Source organism: Pollicipes pollicipes, unplaced genomic scaffold (assembly GCF_011947565.3).
Source record: "Pollicipes pollicipes isolate AB1234 unplaced genomic scaffold, Ppol_2.1 Scaffold_4740;HRSCAF=5597_pilon_pilon_pilon, whole genome shotgun sequence".
NCBI lineage: Eukaryota > Metazoa > Arthropoda > Thecostraca > Pollicipedomorpha > Pollicipedidae > Pollicipes > Pollicipes pollicipes.
This window is the reverse complement of record NW_023596545.1, coordinates 13,702,499-13,714,514: the sequence shown is the minus strand read 5'-3', so window position 1 is coordinate 13,714,514 and position 12,016 is coordinate 13,702,499.

Here is a 12,016-nt window from a genome sequence, read left to right as displayed (position 1 = left end):
GAGACCCATCGGCGACGGCCGCTCTGCGCTCTCTTGCGCCTCTCTCTCTCTCTCTCCTCTCTCCTCTCACTCTCCTCTCTCTCTCTCTCTCTCTTCTCTCTCTCTCTCTCTCTCTCTCTCTCTCTCTCTCTATCTCTCTCTCTCTCTCTCCTCTCCTCTCTCTCTCTCTCTCTCTCTCTCTCCCTCTCTCTCTCTCTCTCTCTCTCTCTCTCTCTCTCCCTCTCTCTCTCTCTCTCTCTCTCTCCTCTCTCTCCTCTCTCTCTCTCTCTCTCTCTCTCTCTCTCTCTCTCTCGCTCTCTTCTTCTTACCTCTGCCTCTCACAACACACCCTCTCTCCCGATGTTGGTCGCTGTGCGTTGCCGCCCGGTCAGCAGGCGACCGGCGTCGGCCCGGCGCTAGCGCGAACAGCGGTGGGTAGGCCCGACAGTCGCCAGCCATTGCGCCCTCCGCCAACCGCCTTCAGCTTCGCCATTAGGTCCCCCTCGTCCTCCGAGCTGTCCGAGAACCAGGCCACGCCCGCGCTGGGGGCACAAGATTGGGTCAGATTCAGACCAGGGCTGACCCAGGCCACGTCCACGCTGGGGGTACGAGATGGGGCCAGACACAGACCAGGGCTGACCCAGATCAGCGTCACGTTGGGCACTACGCGGTGGCCATGCACACTAAAACCAGAGTAGTCCATGCCGACATACTATTTCAACATTATGCCGGAACGGACCGCCATTTTATACACCATTCATTCTTCACTGAGGACAGCTAGCCAGCATCAAGTAGCGTCGGCCTTCAGCGTGTCGTCGCGGAAGATGCGGTGGCGTGCGCTGCTGCCGGGGCCTTGTGTCCCTGCTCACCCCAACATTGACTGGAGCGGCTGCCAGCTGGACGACTGCCCCATACGACAGAGTTGCCAGCGGAGGCAGCCATCCTGCTGAGGATACAGGGCGGCCTCCACCCGTCCGGACGATTGTCCAGGATGCCACCGTCAGCCGGGTCTGCCGGATGGCCGGCCAGGCTGCGCCCAAGCAGCTCCTGCCAGCCGAACACCGTCCTGGTGCACGGTTAGGGGCACAGGTCAGGTCAACACCTTCTGTTACTGGCTCAGGACGGGCCCGTCACCCTCGGCCGTGGGAGCATAACGGGTCAGCCATCCTCTGCCAAGAGGCAGGACAAGGAGGCACTACGAAAGGGCCATACAGCAAGGTCATCTATGGCTACGTGGACGTGATCTATGGAAGACATGCATGTTTGTTAAATGCAGCGTCTGAAGCGGCTATAATGCCCGTCGATCCACACCCAGCCAGATTATTGCATGCCATCATAGAACGGCCCACTTGCAGAACTGCAAAGTACATATGATGTTAAGTTTTAGTAGTAAGTTTAGTACAAGTACATAAGTTTTAGTTGGAAATAGCGCGGAGTTTGTTAGGAGCTATTAGATATTTCCATGCACGCTCATCAGTCGAGTAAGTGTCAATGTCATCCAACAATGACCGCGACAAAGGTCAGTCAAAGGAAAGGGACTCTCATCTCCGCATGGCGCGCATGCTACTTACGCTTGATACGGCATTGAGGGTCGAAATGGCGATATAGCCAAAGAGGAGGGCCACGCCAATAAGGATGCCAATGAACTGTAGCACCGTGTCGAGGGACAGAAAGCGAGGTAGTGAGGGCTCAGGGCGGGGGCGTCTTCTAACGCCGCTTGTACTGGCCCGCCGCTGAGTTCTCTGGAACAATCTGCAGATGAGCCAGAGCCTGTTACAGACATTCCCTGCATGGACGTATGAGGAGACGGCAGACAGTAGCCACCTCACGAACTGGACACGGGGGGGAGGGGGGGGGGGGGCAGGGAGAAGGAGGGCGTAGGCTCGCTTCGAAAAGATCGCAGGTCACTTTTTAAAAGTTTGACAGGACAAAATAAATCAATTTAACTTGAATGAGCTTCCTTGGAATGTGAGTGGCCATGGTCTCTTTCCGCTTCCCTCCGGATTGGAGCTCAGATATTTTCATGGAGGGAAACCATAAACGTTACCCACCTTATTTTCCAGACACCCTTCCGTGAATTTCAGCCACTAGCCCGCTGACATATTCTGAATCACGTGATCATACCTGCGTTTGCACTTTGTCTGGATGCGTCTCACACAAGACACGCCCACCTTTGACTCTGGGCGGTGTTACTCGGAGTGCCCTTGAACTGTGTGCAATAGTTCGGAGGTGCGACAGCTTGCAAAACAGCGGATGGGCGTTTGTTTCTTAGTGACGTTTCTTCAGGGACGCATCGCAGCTTCCAAAAATATGGTCCATAACGATTTTGTCCTCTAGTTTTGGGTCAAAAACGTTTCATTTTTGGAGAAAAAGATGCTACTATTTGACTGCAGCACCTCAATGTCCTGGGCACTGCATGTGCCTACAAAAAGCCGCCCCAGGAAGCTGCGGAAGGGCAGCTACTTTGAGAAGCTGTTGGGTTCATCTAGAAGTGCCAGCCACTGGGGCTGAAGAAAGCACTTCACTGAGTGGTGTGATGGGAAATGCTCTAAGACTTCGAAATTTGGAATGGCTCGTCCTGCTTGATATCAAACAACGCTGGGCAGGACAGGGTGGATCCGGAGATAGGGACTGGTTGCGATGCATCTCTCCCTCCCTCCCCGCCTGGGCCACTCATGGGGTTTAGGTAAAATGTCCATGGTGAAGAGACACCATTAATGCATTCATTCCGGAACCATATAGCTTTCTATTTTTGATAGACACAAAATTAAAGGAGCGCCACAAAGGGTGCCAAATCTTATTTTTGAGGCAATGAATTATTTCAAGGGGCACCACAATATTCGCGGCCGTGCCGATTTGGCGAAGTCCTGGAACGTCCCATTTAGCAAAGAAGCATTGCAACCATCATTTCGGGACACCACGGCCCTTTATTTTCAGGAGGTACTCAACTCCAGAGATCCTCACCAGATAGGCCCAAACCATCAGTTTCAGGGGACATCAACTCCAGGGTCACAGCAATGCTGCGCCTCCCATTCTAAAGAGGTTTTGAATCAGCTCGTCCTTCACCGCTCGGCGAGTCATCAAAACCTTCGTTTTTCGGCACCATAACATCTGTTTTCCACCTCGTAATTCCAGACAACCAGTTCCAGTAGACGTCACAGAGGGTCCCAAACCTTCATTTTCAAGAGGCAGTATATTACAGGAGAACGTGCAATGTTGGAACCGCTCCACTGACGAATTCCCAGATCAAAGCGCTCGCCATAGAGGCACCAAAACCCTCATTTGGAGGCGATATGACGTTTATTTTCTAGGGACACCAAGAACGCGGGCCACTAAAACCTCCCTGAAACCTTCACTTTCAAGTTCACCACAACCGTGTGTTGTACCCTGATGAAATTATGCATTGCCACTACAGTGAAGAAATACAAACGCCATCAATTCAGAGCGTCGTAGCATTTGTTTTCAAGAATTACCCAATTCCAGAATGCACCATCAAGGGTTACAAAATGCTCATTATCAAAAGACAACAAATTCCAGGGGACGGGCACCGCAATACAGCCATTTTAAAGGAAATCACTGACGGAGAGAGAATCTGGACCAGCTGAATTCCACGTGACTTGGAACCAGTATCTACGTATTTCGGCGACCTTGTCTTTGTGCCGACAGTTTCTCGCATCTTTTCTTCTCCAGTGTCGTGTGTGCTTTTCTTTTTTAGCAGCAAATGACCTTTGTTATAGCCACGTTTAGACCCCGGACTGCAGAGCGAAGTAGTCACAATATGAAGGGAACAGCACCTCTATCCCAGCTCCTTGTCAAAACGAGACTCTTATATAACTTACCTTCCGCGAATATATACGTTTGCTGATGCGTCTGTCTGTCTGTCGAATTTGCTTGTAGAACCGTACGCGGGTTAAACAAAGGGCATTATGGGCCTGTAATTTGCACTGTATGCGCGTGCGAGCGTGAGGACTGCACCTGCGTGCTGACAGCTCAGTACGGAGATTGATGAGCGTCTTTTGCTGGCGGGAAGGTCCGTGTATTTACTACACAAAGTTACCATCAATTAGATACGTGGTGAATCAGGTTGAGAGGTATTTAACCCGTCGGACAGGCATTCATCCTGTTGCGCAAGTAACGATGAATCTTGGGATCCCTCAGTAGGACGCCGAATGTTGTGAACAGCACCACTGCACGAAATGTTGGATCGTAGATCGAGGACGATTGTGGAGGTTATTTGTATAGATAAGCTATCAAACGCTATCTGACACTATCGAAGGTGTCGGATCAGTGAGTATGCGACAAACAATTGTAAATAAGACTGGAGCTTTGGCGGCAACGAAGCATTGCGGCAGTGGCAAGATCGTCAGAAATACAATGACATAGAGGTAAAATGACTGGCTTTAAATGTCCGACATGCAAAAGACGGCGCGGTTGGATAAGCAATCGAGAACCAATCACAACCTGCTGTATGGGCTTTGCGCGGACCCAGTTGCACACCGTAGTACAAAAAGGTGAGCTCGTTTTATGATCTATGTATTCCAGTTTTGCCATTCCGCGCTACGTGTCTCTGAGTGTTCCAAATATTTTGTAAATACATCCTTCATTTGCTCTGGCCGTTCTGCAATTCATCAATCACAACTGAATCTGCAGCTGAATTGAGATGCGCCTTGCGATCGCATGACGTACATTTGGAGCCATCCGCAAAAAATCGGAATGACACGACTACGCTGGCCTATATCACCGATGGGAAGATGTGCAAGGGACGTCTACAGCGTCATCTGGGCAAATATGCGTGCCCAACAAGATCCAAACACCGACAAGTTGTCCGTGCTTAACATAGGTAGATAAATAAGGTAGATAAATAAATAGGTAGATAAATAAAGCCCGGCATGGGTGATGCATCGCATGGACCTGATGGACTGCACCAAAAACGACTGTCCGACATCGCATCACACGACTGTCAAAGGGAATCAGCACAGGCGGTGAAGGTGAAGGAGGAGAGACATGGGGGCTACCCCATTGTTTATTCCGCCCTCCCTCTTCTCCACCCTATCCACAAAAATCGCAGCAGCAAGTGTTGAGTGAGTACCGTAAGAGCGCTCAGTTACATCCCAGATCCACACAATCTACAAATATTGGCGGGGGGGGGGGGAGGGGCGGAGCTTAACATTGGGGAATGAACGACCCCAAAAGAGATGCAAAGTTCCATCTCTGCCCCACGTCCCTGTTGCTCCTATTCTTTTGCAGGGTCGTTGCCTGCAGTTGTGAGTGGTGGAGAAGAGAGTTGACCAATCTTTAAGGAAGGGCTTTTGGCTGGGGACGGCCAGCCGGCCGGTGTGAGGACAGCTGCCAGTTTGCGCGACTTTGGCTGGGGACGGCCAGCCGGCCGGTGTGAAGATAGCCGCCAATTGGGGCGACCTTTTGGCTGGGGACGGCCAGCCGGCCGGTGTGAGTACGATCGCCAGTTGGAGCCACTCGCGCCCCAATCCTGACCAGCAGATCAGCTCCACGACTTAAGAGTGGCGCTGATGGTGAAAAACCTCATCAGCTCATTGGGAGGATGCGTGGTGACGTGTGTTGGCGACGGAAGCCAGCACGGGGCACGCTCTGCAGGGCGTGCTCTGCAGTAGAGTCGGCCCGCGGCTGCTGCCGTCCGCCTGCCAGCGGCGGCGCCAGGCGGCCAGCCGTCGGAGCGGGCCGCGCGGTGGCGCTGTCGCTAGGCACGCTCTGCAGGGCACGCTCTGCAGTAGAGTCGGCCCCGCGGCTGCTGCCGGCTGCCTGCCAGCGGCGGGCGCCAGGCGGCCAGCCGCCGGAGCGAGCCGCGCAGTGGCGCCGTCCGCTCGGCGCCCGCGGCCCTGCTCGCGGCGGCCAGCCGGGCGGCAAACAGCGCAGGACAGTCGGTCGTAACGGTGTCGAGCACCGGCACGCGAGCAAACGGCGAGGTCAACGACCGCCACGCGACGGAAGCAAGGTCGTTACGTCATCGTTGGCCGTTCAAACGGTGGGAATCCGAGACACCGATTGGAAATATGGAAATACCGGTCGGATCGATTTGAAGACGGAGGACATGTGGACGGGCTGACCATCACCAATGATAACGCGAGCAAAAGAAAAGCGTACTCGCTTGAGGTTGACTTGTACCAGACGACATGCAGCATTCGACTGTGTGGCTGTCGTGCACATGCATCGATCACATACACACACATAGATGTACACACGTGTTGGTATACTTTAACAATGCATCCTGTCACCGCGCCATAGCACAGCCCCGGGTAGCTGAAGGTTCGCCGTGGTGTTGGACACACATGGTCAGCGGTCATTTTTCTGCTGGTCATCTGACGATGAAGCCGCACCAGTTTGTGGCGACGATTTTGTGGTGTGGTGGATTCGAATATCAAAATGACAAGCTATGTGTGGAATAGAGAATGTTGTCTACAAAAACAACACAGACGGCACATCAGAGATACAGCTAGAGTTCTGCATATCAGGTAGCTGTGTGTTCAAGGATTCTCACATTAAACTCATTAGAAGAAATAATTATGATAAATACTGAGCTTGGATTATAGAAAACATGGCCGTGGTTCCAGTAATGGTACCATTGTCTGCTTGTAGCCGGCACAGATGATTGTTTACCTACACGGATGGAAAGCTTCGTGGCGCTTCAAAAACTAAGAACCCAACTGAATCACAGTTCTTCACCGAACCGAATCACATAATGTTTTCATGGGAAAGTTCGTTTTTTTAACCCAAGCGTTCAAGAGTGTAACCTAGAAACGATGAGAACGTGAGAGCGAGCGGTTTCCGGTGAGAGCTGGTGCATTGGTTACTCGCGCCGCTGCTGTATTTGGTGACCGGGGCGATCGCAGCCGGCGTCGCCTGACCAGGTCAGATCGCTAGTGGCACACGCCCCGACCCAGCCAGCCGGCGTCGCCTGACCAGGTCAGATCGCTAGTGGCACACGCCCCGACCCAGCCAGCCGGCGTCGCCCGACCGTCGCCCGACCCAGCCAGCCGGCGTCGCCTGACCAGGTCAGATCGCTAGTGGCACACGCCCCGACCCAGCCAGTCGGCGTCGCCTGACCAGGTCAGATCGCTAGTGGCACACGCCCCGACCCAGCCAGCCGGCGTCGCCCGACCGTCGCCCGACCCAGCCAGCCGAGTCGCCTGACCAGGTCAGATCGCTAGTGCCACACGCCCCGACCCAGCCAGCCGGTGTCGCCCGACCGTCGCCCGACCCAGCCAGCCGGCGTCGCCTGACCAGGTCAGATCGCTAGTGGCACACGCCCCGACCCAGCCAGTCGGCGTCGCCCGACCGTCGCCCGACCCAGCCAGCCGGCGTCGCCTGACCGGGTCAGATCGCTAGTGGCACACGCCCCGACCCAGCCAGCCGAGTCGACGTCGCGACGAGCCGGTTCGGATCGGCTCACTCACAGAGGAGACGGCTCAGATCGGCTCACTCACAGAGGGAGACGGCTCAGATCGGCTCACTCACAGAGGAGACGGCTCAGATCGGCTCCTCACGAGGAGACGGCTCAAATCAGGTCAAACACAGAAGAGATGGTTCAGATCGGCTCACTCACAGAGGAGACGGCTCAGATCGGCTCACTCACAGAGGAGACGGCTCAAATCAGGTCAAACACAGAGGAGGTGGTTCAGATCGGCTTACCCACAGAGGAGACGGCTCAAATCAGGTCAAACACAGAAGAGATGGTTCAGATTGGCTTACCCACAGAGGAGACGGTTCAGATCGGCTCACTCACAGAGGAGACGGCTCAGATCGGCTCACTCACAAAGGAGATGGTTCAGATCGGCTCACTCACAGAGGAGACGGCTCAAATCAGGTCAAACACAGAAGAGATGGTTCAGATTGGCTTACCCACAGAGGAGACGGCTCAGATCGGCTCACTAACAGAGGAGAGGACTCAGATCGCGCCACTCACAGAGGAGACGGCTCTAATCGGGTCACTCACGGCGGAGACGGCCCCGATCGGGTTGCAACAAAGGAGCGGCTGAGATCGGGTTAGCTCACAGATGAGACGGCTCAAATCAGGCCACTCCACAGAGGGACGCCGCTGTGGCCACCAACGCGCCGTGACGAAGAGGACGGCCCCGGCACAGCGCGTGGCAGCCACGCCGTCCGAGCCGCCCTGCACGCGCTCCCAGAGCGGCGCGTCCGCGCCGACGCCGCTGCAACACGCGGCGTCCTGGGTCAACTGGAGCTCTTGCAGCGCCAGCCGCCGCCACGGCGCCGCCCCTCTGTCGTCGGTCACACCGCTGGCAGGGGCAGGTCACGTGACCGTCCGACACTGGCAGGTCTGTGGAGTCTGTCCGTTGCTTTGTCTGCTGTTTGGTCCGTTTTAGCGTTGTGTTGTAATGGCCTCGGAGCATCCCTGTTTTCTCCGCCCTTTCCATTGGCAAGCGTCCGGGCATTCAGTCGTAGCCCTGGACCTGACTTATTGATTGATAATCATGTTTCGGCGTCCATCGTCCATGTCTGTCCATGTCATCTTCAGTCTGTTAGTGTTGACTTGTGCGCTGCATGCACCGTCTTTCGTCCACGTAGCTATGCACACTTCATTTGATCGATGTCTCATTTGACATTGGGATCACTAGCTGGTCTGCTGGTCTTGTCGATTATTGTGCTAGATGAGTTTGTAGGTACCGCTGGTCATGAAGCGTAGGATGATATGGTATTTGTCGGTTTGTTGTTGTTTTGTTCACTGTCTGTTCACGTTGTCAATGTGCAGTGGGTCAGTTAGTGGTCAAAATGATACTCAGTGAAGTCAGCATTGCTCTGAATAATGCGTCACGTTCGTACATGCGTTAACAGCAGGCGGTAACTTTCGGAGCACGAGTTACAAAAGCTCAGAATACTGAATCATTACTGAGTTGATCACTTATTGTGGTTACACCAGAAATACTTGACTTTTGGACTGGCCAGAGAGCTGTGCTCCAAATGCCTCCAATTACTATTTGGCGCCTGCAAGTTCGATACGGCGGAACAAGGAGCAGTCAAAAGAACCACATCTTAACGGTTAAGCCTCGAGTTAAAGATCCTGGTTTGCGTAGCAGTGTCAGCGGTTTTAATAGACTTGATCCGCTGTAGGGGTTGATTGATCGCGCACTGGCAGCTCTGTTTCGCTGGCTGTCTTCAGAGGCTAACACCGTCTTATCTACATCAGCGCGGCGTCATTCTGCCGCCCTCTCTTGACTTGACTTGACTGACCAATACTTACCCTAGTAGATCCGGTGCCCCAGCAGTCTCCAACAGATTCTGGCACTCACGCTGCTATGGTGTTCAAAACTCACTCAACTAGATGGCGGTGCTCCAGCCAGTCGCCCAGAAGATCCCGGCACTCACCGCTGCATGGTGTCCAATACTTGCACCGGGGCTTACGGAAACCTCACTAGAGCATTCCACCACCCACGCAAGCCAGCCCCGATGGTCCTCATACCCAGGAGATCCTCACGCTGATGCAGTCAATAGTTCCCCATGTTCAGCCATTGTGCCAATGGCCACGCCAGTGGGCCCTGATTCTGTTCAAGTCCCAGCACTCGTACTCACAGCAGTAGGTCTCGGTACCCAGTGCAGCGTGTGTCCGTACTCACAGCAGTAGGTCTCGATACTCACGACAGCGGGTCTCGGTACCCAATGCAGCGGGTGTCTGTACTCACAGCAGTGGGTCTCGGTACCCAAAGCAGCGGGTGTCCGTGCTCACAGCATTGGGTCTCGGTACCCAATGCAGCGGGTGTCCGTACTCACAGCAGTGGGTCTCGGTACCCAGTGCAGCGGGTGTCCGTATTCACAGCAGTAGGTCTCGGTACTCACGTCAGCGGGTCTCGATACCCAGTGCAGCGGGTGTCCGTACTCACAGCAGCAGGTCTCGGTACTCACCACAGCGGGTCTCGGTATCCAATGCAGCGGGTGTCCGTACTCCCGACAGCGGGTCTCGGTACCCAATGCAGCAGGTACCCGTACTCACAGCAGTGGGCCTCGGTACCCAGTGCAGCGGGTGTCCGTACTCACAGCACCGGGTCTCCGTACTTACGTCAGCGGGTCTCGCTACTCACGACAGCGGGTCTCGGCACCCAGTGCAGCGGGTGTCCGTACTCAGAGCAGCGGGTCTCGGGTACTCACGTCAGCGGGTCCCCGTATGAGCGGGGCGCCCGATCCAGCTCTGACAGCGGGCCCGGCTGCATCTGCACGCCATTGACATCGGGCGGCGGCAGGTTAACCAGGCCAGAATGCACCACGCGGATGTCGTACGGAAAGTCGTCGCGCAGGTGCGGCGGCACGAAGGGCTCCGGATCGGCAGGGGCCTGCGGCGGCTCGGCGGCGGCGCCGAGTCCGACCGCCGATGGCTCCCCGCGCCGTCGCTCCAACCGGCTCGGCGGCTCCATGTAGTCGGACCAGAAGGTCCAGTTCAGGTGGCGTCCGCTCTCCCGGCCGGTTGATCCATCCACCCCCGTCAACTCTGCCGTCGGCCACCCCTGAGCGGGAGGCATGGGGCCGTCCGCGTCCACGGCGGAGTCAGAAACAGAGTCCTCAGTCTCCTCTGCGGTCGCGCCCGCAACTGGATCTTCACCTTCCTCCACAACCGAGTCAGCGGCGGAGCTCTCGACCTGCCCTGAGGGGACACTGGCGGCCCTCGAGTGTTCGGCCAGGGCCGCCGCCTGCTGCTGGAGCTGCTGTACGTAGGTCTCGGCCGAGGCGGCGGCGCAGCGGTGCAGCGTGGCCACGCTGTTGTCACCGCGCCACATGTTCGCGCATCCGAGCATTCTGTACCTGGGGGTAGCAGCCATAGAGTGATGCGTGCGCGCGTGGGGTGAGCGAGGCGAGCGAGTGCGAGCGAGCTGTGACGGTGGTGCGGTCTGAGACAGCAGCGGCCGAGGGCGGCGCCGGTCGACCTGCTCAGGCGGGCCTGGAAGGCGGCCGACGCCGCGCTCCGTGACTGATGACGTCACGGCGCTGCGCCGACTCCCGGGCACGTGACTGATGTGACGGGTGCCCCGCCGGCGTGGGAGGCGGCCGTCGGCACCGTTGGGGCCCACCTGGCTGGGCGCTCCTCACGTCAGAGGCTGCCTCGTCAGGTGAAGCGGTCGCCTGTAACGGCAGCGGTCTCGACGCTCACCGCGCCGCGCTGGTCGGCCGGCACCCAGACCAGGCAGTGGAGGGGGCGGGGGTCGTGATGCACCCGTGCTGACGGCGGTGACGTGCGGCGTTGCAGAGCCTTGCCCCCGTGCTGACATGCCCATCCCTTGGAAATGTCACGCATGCGCACGATGAAAGGGTCTCGGTTTTGGCATGACGCACCAGGGGACGGCGGGCTTTGAACGGTACACTAAGAGGTTGTCCTATGCGACGGCCAACTTAAGGATGCAGTTCAGTTTCATGCGCTCACGCACAAAGTCAAGCCGTGCTGCAAGTTCTCTCCTCATCACGAAATCGAAAATGTATGGTGTTAGCTTTCGTAGACCCATGAAATATGTGAATTACTGCACAAGTTCCGAACGTGTGGGCGCAGATTTGCGTCTGTAGCCTTAGAATAAGACACTCCGGATACCTCACAAAGGTATGCTGAGTTACAAATAACAATGACACTACCGACACCATAAACTATCGGTTACCCAGACAAAAAAGCCTTCAATACCCACTGGATGGAGCTATTGGTGTCACGCTTCTGTAACAGCATCTAAGCGGCTATAAAGCACCAATTAAAACAGTGTGAATGTTTTCCATTACACAAGATCATTGTCAATAACGACTGCGGATTTCCCAACAATGAACCATTCATCTGACAATGGTGGCGATCCGGTTGTTTGTACTGGAACAATACGAACTTAGTCTGTCTTCGCCTCGTTGGGTCAAACTATAAATGTGCTTCGACACACCTTACGAAGGACCCAAGCCTACACAGAATGCATCTGCGCCAGTCATTCCCTCCTAGCAGTCGTAAGACAGCCCCGTTACACTTAGTTTATGTTAAAGGCGGCCGCTTGCAGGAATCGGCCCTGCATGAGATACACTATCTGGTATC